This window comes from Gopherus evgoodei, chromosome 10, assembly GCF_007399415.2.
Source record: "Gopherus evgoodei ecotype Sinaloan lineage chromosome 10, rGopEvg1_v1.p, whole genome shotgun sequence".
NCBI classification, from domain to species: Eukaryota; Metazoa; Chordata; order Testudines; family Testudinidae; genus Gopherus; species Gopherus evgoodei.
In genome coordinates, this window is record NC_044331.1 from 77,475,302 (window position 1) to 77,486,129 (window position 10,828).

The window sequence follows — 10,828 nt, forward strand, 5'->3', positions numbered from 1 at the left end:
CTATCTGCATGTGGTGCTTTGTGTCTCAGGCAAGCACATGCTAGGTTGAACATGCTACTGGAGGAGGTTAGATGAGGCTATGCATAGCCAGACAGAAGGAATAAACACTAGTGTGTGGCAGATAAATGTTAGCCTTTTTTTTTTCTGCCAGCACGGAGATGACCTAGTTCCCCACTCCTGCTGATTTATTGAACTAGAAGCTGGAATCAGGACGATATGCACTTGGGTTTTGCTTTGCTTCTGACTGTATTTAAGTTGAAATCATGTGCTGCTGCTGCTGGATGAAAGTGACATGGCTGGCTCCTTCCACAGGCTAAGACAGCACAGTTTCTAATCTTCCCTTCTTTGGGGTAAAAAAATTGAAGCCAGGACAGATGAATGAAAGACTCCTGGAGCATGAAGGGGTGGGGTAGTGGCTAAATGCAGTTATTTCAAGCCCCCTCCCATTAAAAAAATAATAATTTGGGATTTTGATGTAGCTGCTATTGTGTGGCGGCAAAGATGATCTATAATTATAAACTACAGCTCCTCTTAACTTTGTCCACCCCTTTCCAGTGATTTTTAATAGTAAGTATGTAGCATGTAGAGGGCCAGATCCTCAGCTGAAAATCTGGCTCTTAATGTTTTCCAAGTGTTGTATCGGTGTTTGTTAACTCCTAGCGCAGCTAGGGACTGGACTGCCTGAAATATATTTTCAATCCAGAAGACCCACGACCTTAAATATTTCCAGAAATTAGGACTGAGAAAGAAGGCAAGGATATTAAGACTAATCCCTGTGTCCCTGCTGTTTGATTTTCAGAATGCTGATAGCTAAATGCCTTGTCTCCCAGCAGCGGACTTTCCTTGCAGTTTGTTTTCCTCTCCAGATTGTCGTTTTTAGGAATAACAGTTGTAGAAGTTGCAATCTGTTTGCTAAGAAAGGTCTGCGATGGCTTAACTAAGCACAGCAGCCGTTCAGCAGTGAATCTCTATACATGGAATTCTGTTGCGGTAAAGGGGGAAACTGCTTTATACATTCCATTGTCGTCTGCAGTGTTGTAGTTTGTGGGGATACACAGATATGAGAGAGACAAGGCGGGTGAGGTAATATCTTTTACTGGATCAGCTTCTGTTGGTGAAAGTGACAAGCTTTTGAGCGTTACAGAAGAAGAGCTTGGTGGAGCTCAAAAGCTTGTCTCTTTCACCAACAGAAATTGGGCCAATAAAAGATATTACCTCAGCCACCTTGTCTCTCCTATAAATTCCAGGAAGTAGACTTCAAGGAGAGGAAAACTCCATGAATTTTTGGTCTCCTTGGATTGTACTGTTGAATAATATGTTTGGGTGTGATGGGTGAAATGAAAACCATCAGATGATTTTCTACATTCAAATCCTTCCTTAAAACACTTATTCCATGCCTTTCGACATGGGTAATCACATACATTGTGTATTTGAATTAAATAGCAGTGCTTGAAGCCTGGACCTTCACCCTAAGCTTTGTGTGTCTGATCTCTACTCTGTGTTTACACTGGATTGCAAATTTCTCAGAGGAGAGATCAGATTCATACAAGGCTGAGGACTAGGTAGTCAGGAAACTAATCTCTTATAATTAATCCTTCGCCCTACAACTCTCTTTTGGTTGACTTTTTTAGCCCTAGCCATGATACACAACCAAAAGATCCTACCAGCTACTCTTACTGCATAGATTGGGTGGGGTACGGTTACACTCTGGAGCCAGACTGGTGCTTCCTTCGATGATGAGAGAGGTCAGGCAGTTCAAACGCCCCTTCCCCTAAAAACAAAAGTGAAAATTGCCACCTCACACTCAGTCCTGTCGCTGCCTGAGGCAGGGGGCCTCTCAGATGGATGATTACAGGATAGCAGCATTAGTGAAGCAGGCAAGCAGATTCCCGTGCGTAGCAAACTCACCCACTAGGAGACAACTGAAAGAGCACTGGTATGTGCATATTTATTCAGGCATCTATCCCAATACTCAGCCAGCCACAGCAAAGTCAACTGCCGAAGTATGACATCCCACCTCTGCTCATCCAACACCCCCACAACAGAAGCCAAGGATACCAAAAGGAGTGTTGCAGCGTGCGTTCATGTGCGCTCTTTGTGACAGGGATCCTGGCTTTGCATTTGCACAGCGTTCAGTCCCGCGGGTGCCCCCGATTCCTTTGGTGGTACTTAGGTGTTACTGCAGTAATAAGAGATCCTAGAATGGGCACAACTACCACAACAGTACAAGGAGTACAGAAGAAGAGATGGTCCATACCTGGGTCACCTTATGAGAATGTCCAAAAGTAGGCTACCTAAGCATGCATTTCTTTCATGACCCCAAGCCAAGAGACTGAGCTGCTGACCTAGAGGCCTGCTTTGTTGCACAGTAATGGCTGAAGCAGCATTATTATATCTGGATATAAAAGCGCTGGAAAAACAAGCCCAGGATAAGGATGACTGGTGCTCTTTGACTTCTGCCATATGCACTTGATGGTGCAGGGAGAATGCTGCTGCTATAGAAATGTTAGGCAGCGACAAAGGCGGAGCTCTATCAGCCCAAGGGGAATGGGCTGTAGAGGAAAAGACCTCTCCCTGACAACAGCCTAGCACCAGTCCCTGCCCCTTTAAACCAGGGTGCAAGCTTCTCCACTATAGTATCCTGTTGGGAAAGAGGCTGTCTCTCGCCTGGCCAGATCCCAAGCATTTATAGCTCTTCTCAGGGAATTCAGGGGGCCTGGGGCAAAGCAGGGGAGCTTGTACTCACCGGGCAGCGCTCTGAGTCGGTGACGGCATTTTGGCAGCGGGGTCCCTTCAGTCGCTCCTTGTCTTCAGCAGCACTGAAGGGCCCCCCGCCACTGAAGACCCGGAATGACTGAAGGGTCCCCTGCTGCCGAAATGCCGCTGCTGCAGACTCGGAGCACTGCCAGGGGAGGAAAGGGATTCTTGGCCAGGGCTCGCGGGGCCCCTGCAGGGCCTGGGGCCTGGAGAAAATTGCCCCACTTGCCTCCCCCCCGGGCAGCCCTGGCTCCTTGAACTCCTCCGTGAAACTGAAGAAAGCCAGTGGAGACTGCACAGCATCAGTGAAATATGCTGTCTGAGAAAGATGCTGCTTGGTTACTGGGCAGCTGAGGTTCTGAGTACTAAGAGTCTCATGAACCTGGCCTATTCCAAGCATCTTTCAAAGATCACCCATTGGAGCTCTATTGATGGTAGAGCTAGATCAGTCCCATGTCATCTAGCAGTACTGCCAGGTTAAACGACACGGTGCTTCAAATACTAGAGGACAGTTTCCACTGGTGTGCTACCACTGCTAGCCTACTGGTGAGAGATTATGAAAAAGCCCAGCACAGATACAACCATGTAGATGCTTTAAAGTAATCCAATCTCAAGGCGACAGTCACAGGGTGGCCTAGCAAGGCCCACCTCGATGCTGTGTATCAATTTACAACAAAGAGGCATCTGCCTCAGATTCTTTTTACCCAGTGAAATACAATATTTTCCAGCTAAAATATCAGTCTCAGCAGTAATGCTATGCCAGAAGGAGAAGGCAGATGAGCTGAGGAGCCCTTTTGACATCAACTCACTGGCCCAGACAAAAGATTTAATAGTTTAAATTACATGTTCAGACAACCCTTTGTCCCAGTTTTGAATATACAGTATCGTATCCAAGAAACAAAAAATAATTAAGGATCACTTTGTAATTCAGCAGCTCTGGCATTTTAATATTAAACAGAGAAGAATACTCAAGTCTCCCACATGATTAAAACTGGATGCATCTCACCAGGGCAGATGGAGCGTGTGTACAGACTCTCGAGCATATTAACACTTCAGTTAGAACTGGGTAAATAAGAGGAGGAAATAGGTTTTGCTTCCAGGCTGAATTAACTTTAATGGAAGGTGGTTCTCTATTCTCCAGTACCAGATTTTCCTAATACACTACAACACGGGATGCAAACTCCTAAACACGTCTGGGGCTTTTTCTTTTCTTTTCTTTTTTGTCAAAAGGAAACCTGAATGGGGCATGATATCTTAAGTCATGGTAGATTTTTGGGAGAGGAGGAGCGAGATCAGATGGAATTTACATTCCATGAAGACCTTATGTATTTCTCCTTATATAGCCACTCTACACCAATCACCAGTAGAGTAGCCATCATTCCCGCAGATTTTCTAGTGGCTGTAGAAGATCAAGATAACACCTACCCTTTATAATACAGTAGCTTTTATTCAGTAGTTATGACTTATACCTCTTTCTCATCTCATGATCATCACAGCCAGCTGAACTGTCCCACATGCCAGTCAAGTGATTGTCGCTGCTGCTTGTGATTAGCCAGCAGATAGTGAATAAACCAAGGCCTAATTTATTTTTTCATAGGAAGGCAAAAGGTAACTAGACCTATCACGCATGCCCATTTGCTTTGCATTCTCAGTTGCATGTGTAGATCTCCCTCAAGCAAAGTCATCACCGATGTTCACCTGCCCTCCAGCATGTTCCAGTTCTGCTAGGGAAGTTTCTGGCTTTTGTATCTTCTGCAATACTTAAATGCCTCTTGAGTTAGACAGGGGCAGTGCAAGCTCCCCTGGCAGCTGCTCACAGTTCTAAGATGGAACCAATAGCTCCAACTGAGGTTGCAGCATCATGTCCACCTGCCACATCATCCTTGCCCAGTTGCCCTCATTGTTGTAATTGTGGAGAAGGCTGCGGCAAACCCTCTACACCAGGACTGAGGCAGCCTCTTATTGCACATGGGCTAGATGGCTTTCAACTAGCAAGGATTTAATTTAGAACTGCCTAGGGCTATAGTCAAATGAGTTAGCTGGAGGTTAGCATTGCTCAAGCCTAGCTGCTGTGCAGCCCAAACCAAGACTGCTTCCTACAGAAGACTGGATACTGCATGTGGGAATGAAGAGGCAGGTTCTTGCCTAGATCTGTTCCGTGAGAGGGTCTTTAGGCAAGAATTGTTAATTAGGAGAAAAAGCGTAGGAGGAAGGAGCTGTGATGTATTTTTCATTTGGACCCCAGAGGCAGCTTCTTGTACAGTCAGGTAATTACGGACACAGGAAGTGTCTGCAGACAGCAAGGTTCGGATGCTCTCTGCACAACCCCGCCCTTTTTCATCACCAGCACCTCATGGTCTGGGGCAGAATCTGCTTCATGGGAACTAAATAACAGGAAGCTGAAGTGTCAAAGCATCAGGCACCTATTACACCTCTACTCTGCTATAACGCAACCCGATATAACACGGGTTCACATATAGCGCAGTAGCAACTGGGCTCCGGCGACGCTTTAAAGGGCCCGAGGCTCCGGCTGCTGCGGGGAGCCCCAGGCCCTTTAAATCCCACTGGAACCCCACCACCGCTACCCCTGGGCTGCAGCAGCAGGGCTCCCTGCAGCGGCTGGAGCCCAGAGCTCTTTAAATCACCGCCAGAGCCCTGCCGCCGCTACCCCCGGGCTGCAGCAGCGGGGCTCGCTGGCAATATAAAGGACCTGGGCTCCCTGCAACAGCTGCAGCCCAGAGCTCTTTAAATGAGCTCCGGAGCCCTGCCGCCCCTACTCCAATATAACAGGGTGTCAGCTATAACACGGTAGGGATTTTTGACTCCCACGACCACGTCATAGCGGGGTAGAGGTGTACTTGAAGACCAAGTCCACAGCTAGGACTGATAATGGTTTCTGCTTTTAACTCCTGAAGTGGGAGGTTGGGGGCTGTTCTTATGAAGACGTTTGAAGGGTGAAGTCCATTAGTGTGCTATGAACAGTGCAGTCTTCTAGTTAGAGACTCACTCCTTCCCTGGTTTACCTTCCACGAAGCACTGAGAGATCGCTCACCTCATCCTCAAACGGTTGAGAGTATCTCCTGTACCACTAACTGCAGCTCCTAGTGCTGTGTGAAAGCACTGAGGGGGTGGAAATGCTGAAGTTCACCCTTGAAGATGAGGACCTGTTTGAAATAGACTTCAGAGAGGTGGGTCAGATCTTAGATAGTCTTGTGGACCTCTTTATCCATCTATTTGCCAGCTGGAAGTAGTCTAGACAATGTTGCAGCAGCTACAGTTGCTGCCTAGATTAGTATTAGAGAGCATTTAATATAGTTTTACTCCCCTCAGCAATAAAAGCTATCTTGTTACTAGCCAGCAGGTGACTCATAGGCCATTCTTTGGGTACCACAAGTATAGAGATTGATCAGACCTCTGCACTGTGACATTACTATGAGAACAAGAGCTTCAGAAGTTGGATGCTAATAACAAGGGGCATGGCTACACGTGCAGATGTAAAGTGTTGGGAGTTAAACCAGCCTTCAGAGATCGCAGCAGGGAAAATGCTGCCGTGTGTTTACACACTCAGCTGGAAATGCACTGGTGTGGCCACATTAGCAGCTCTTGCAATGCCACAAACAACAGTGCATTGTGCTAGCTATCCCAGCATGCAAGTGGCTGCAACATGCTTTTCAAATGCAGGGGATGACAGGGCATGTGTTGTGTGTATTTGGGGGAGAGAGAGAGTTGGTTTTTGGGGTGCTGAGAGTGTGTCAGTATGCTGTCTTGTAAGCTCAGATAGCAGCAGACCCCCCTCCTCTCTCTCACACACTCACAGCAAGCAGCATTCCACAGTAATGGTTGCTTTGCCCTGGAGCAGATAAGCAAGCCAGATGTCAGAAACAGAGCTTTGAAAGGGGATATCTGCATTCCTACAGCTGAGTTCAAAACAAGGACAAGAGTGGCCACTTGACTTAAGGGGATTATGGGATGTTTCCAGAGGCTGATCACAGTGCAGTAATGCAACACCTTGTTCACACTGATGCCTGGGTGTTTCAGCCGAGGCACAGCAAATGTTATGTTTCTCATGGAGGTGGATTACCGGGAGCGCTCCAGCTGCAGCTAGGGTGACCAGACAGCAAATGTGAAAAACTGGGACAGGGGATGAGGGGGTAATAGGAGCCTATATAAGAAAAAGACCCCAAAATTGGGACATCTGGTCACCCTAGCTGCAGAGTGCAGGTGCCATAAGTGCCTTGCCAGTGTGGACAGGTCAGGAGTTAGGGTGCCTAGGTCTGCTTTAATGTGCTCTAACTTGCAAGTGTAGCAAAGCCCAAGGGGATGGTTAATTCAAGGTGAGAATTAGGGCAGAGATCTTAACTGTTCTGGCCCCCTGAGAGCTGGGAGACCTGGTCATGCAGCTCCTGCTCTGAGCAGAGTATCAGTTCAAGAACTATGGCATTCTCCTAAGCCACTGTCACTTTATAAAGTCAAGGGGCCCATTCTTACATGCGGCTGCTCCTCAGGCCTGGTCTACACTATGCATTTAAACTGAATTTAGCAGAGTTAAACTGATTTAACCCTGCACCCGTCCACACAACGAGGCCCTTTATATCGATATAAAGGGCTCTTTAAACCGGTTTCTGCACTCCTCCCCGATGAGAGGAGTAGCGCTGAAATCGGTATTGCCATGTCGGATTAGGGTTAGCGTGGCCGCAAATCAATAGTATTGGCCTCTGGGTGGTATCCCACAGTGCACCATTGTGACCGCTCTGGAAAGTCATCTGAACTCGGATGTACTGGCCAGGTAGAAGGAAAAGCCCCGTGAACTTTAGAATTTCATTTCCTGTTTGGCCAGCGTGGAGAGCTCACCAGCACAGGTGACCACACAGAGCTCATCAGCACAGGTAACAATGCAGTCTCCTGAGAATCGAAAAAGAGCTCCAGCGTGGATCGCACGGAAGGTACTGGATCTGATCGCTGTATGGGGAGAGGATTCCGTGCTAACAGAACTCCATTCCAAAAGACGAAATGAAAAAACATTTGAAAAAATTTCCAAGGCCATGATGGAGAAAGGCCACACCAGGGACTCAGGGCAGTGCCGTGTGAAAGTTAAGGAGCTCAGACAAGCCTACTAGAAAACCAAAAAAGCAAACGGAAGGTCTGGGGCAGGGCCGAAAACATGCCGCTTCTACGCTGAGCTGCATGCAATTCTAAGGGGCGTCTGCCACCAGTTCCCCACCCCTGTCCATGGATTCCGAGGTGGGGGTGGTAATCTCAGCCAGGGCTGAGGATTCTGCGGACAGGGAAGATGAGGAGGAGGAAGAGGAGGATGAGCTTGCAGAGAGCACACAGCACTCTGTTCTCCCCAACAGCCAGGAGCTTTTTCTCACCGTGATGGAATTACCCTCCCAGCCCTCCCAAGCCATTAGCCCAGACAGTGAAGCCATGGAAGGGACCTCTGGTGAATGCACCTTTGTAAATATAAAACATGGTTTAAAAGCAAGTGTTTTTTAATAAGGACTTGGGATGCATTCGCGGCTAGTACAGTTATTGGAAAAGTCTGTTAACATGTCTGGGGATGGAACAGAAATCCTCCAGGGACATCTCCATGAAGCTCTCCTGGAGGTACTCCAAAAGCCTTTGCAGAAGGTTTCTGGGCAGGGCAGCCTTATTCCGTCCTCCATGGTAGGACATTTGACCATGCCATGCATGTAGCACGTAATCTGGTATCATTGCATGACAAAGCCTAGCTGCATATGGTCCCGATGATTGCTGGCATTCAAGCAACATTTGTTCTTTATCTTGCTGTGTTATCCTCAGGAGAGTGAAATCGTTCATGATAACCTAGTTGAAATTCAGGAATTTAATTAAGGGGACAGACATGGCCATTCCTACTGGGCTGTTTGCCTGTTGCTTAAAAGAAATCCTTCCTTGGAGGTAGCCAAGTGGGGTGGGGAGGGGGGGAGAAATTGGCACTGAGCTTTTTCACATTTGGCTAGTAGTGATCTTCCATGATACCAGCCACACGGTGGGGGGAGGGGTAAAACGATCCCAGAGAATTGGATGCGGGGGTGGTTGCTGCTGCTGCATGTTAACAGGAAAGCAACAGAACTGAACGGGATTTGCTTGGTATTTGGGAAAGGAGGGCACTGTGTATATGAAGGCTGCAGAAGCCGAAAGACAATGGCTTACCATGGACGCATGCAAGCTGAATTCTCATGCCCAGACCTGCGTCTGTGAGCTCTCTAACACCAGAGCCGCAGCACTCAATATTAAGATGCAAAATGTGACCTTGTAGTGAAATCACGTGTGCTATGTAAGGTGAATAGTGGTGTTCACCATGAAAGAGTATAAGCATTGTTCAGTAAAACGTATCTCTTTAAATACTTCTCTCCCTTTTTTCCCCTCCCTGGTGCAGCTGCAAATTTTTCAAGCCTCCCTACTCCATCCCAAAGGCTCTTTGGGAAAAAAAAAGACACGAGAGGAAATGTTCTCGGAAATCATGGAAGTGACCCACAATGAAAGAGCTCATCTGAATGAGTGGAAGGACATGGTATCAAATTACAGGAAAGATGCCAGTGAACTTGAGGACAGGAGGGAAGCTCAAGATGAGAAGTGGGGGCAGGAAGATCAAAGGAGGCATGACGCAACGCTGGGGCTGCTGAGTGATCAAACTGACGTGCTCTGGCGTCTGGTGGAGCTTCAGGAATGGCAGCAGGGTCACAGAGTGCCGCTGCAGCCCCTGTGTAACCACCCTCACCCCTCACCATGTTCCATATCCTCCTCACCCAGCTGTGTAAGAACGCGTGGGGCAAGACTTCATGCACCCGCCCGCTCCACCCCTGTGGACAGCCCAACCAAAAGGCTGTCACTACTTCGAAATTTTTTTAGTGGCTTTTTCCTTCCCTCCTCCCAAACCACACCCAGGATACCTTGTCAGTTCTCTCCCTCTTTTTATAATTAATAAAGAATACATGATTTTTAAACGATAGTGACTTTATTTCCTTAGAAGCTGTAATTGAAGCAGGAAGGTGGGTTGCTCACAGGGAATGAGTCAATCAAGGGTGGGGGTTCATCAAGGGGAAACAAACACCGCAGTCAGACTGTACCCTGGCCCGTGATGAAACTTGTTTTCAAAGCTTCTCTGATGCACACTGCTTCCTGGTGTGCTCTTCTAATCACCCTTGTGTCTGGCTGCACATAATCAGCAGCCAGGTGATTTGCCTCAGCCTTCCACCCCACCATAAAGGTCTCCCCCTTACTCTCACAGAGATTGTGGAGCACACAGCAAGCAGCAATAACAATGGGGACATTGGTTTGGCTGAGGTCTGAGCGAGTCAGTAATGTGCACCAGTGAGCCTTTAAATGGCAAAATGCACATTCTACCACCATTCTGCACTTGCTCAGCCTGTAGTTGAACAACTGACTACTGTCCAGGCTGCCTGTGTATGGCTTCATGAGCCATGGCATCAAGGGGTAGGTTGGGTCCCCCAGGATAACTACAGGCATTTCAACATCCCCAACTGTTATTTTCTGGTCTGGAAAGTAAATCCCTTGCTGGAGCTGTTTAAACAGAGTTGTGTTCCTGAAGACGTGAGCGTCATGAACACTTCCCAGCCACCCCACATGGATGTTGGTGAAAAAATCCTTTGTGATCCACCAGTGCTTGCAGCACCATGGAAAAGTACCCCTTGCGGTTTATGTACTGGGTGCCTGGTGCTCTGGTGCCAAGATAGGGATATGGGTTCTATCTATTGCCCCCCCACAGTTAGGGAATCTCATTGCAGCAAAGCCATCCACTATGACCTGCACATTTCCCAGAGTCACTAACTTTCATAGCAGCTTAAATGATTGCTTTGGCTACTTGCATCACAGTAGCCCCCACAGAAGATTTGCCCACTCCAAATTGATTCCTGACTGACCGGTAGCTGTCTGGCATTGCAAGCTTCCAGAGGGCTATTGCCACTCGCTTCTCCACTGCGAGGGCTGTTCTCATCTTGGTATTCTGGCCTTTCAGGGCAGGGGAAAGCAAGTAACAAAGTTCCATGAAAGTGCCCTTACACATGCAAAAGTTTTGCAGACACTGGGA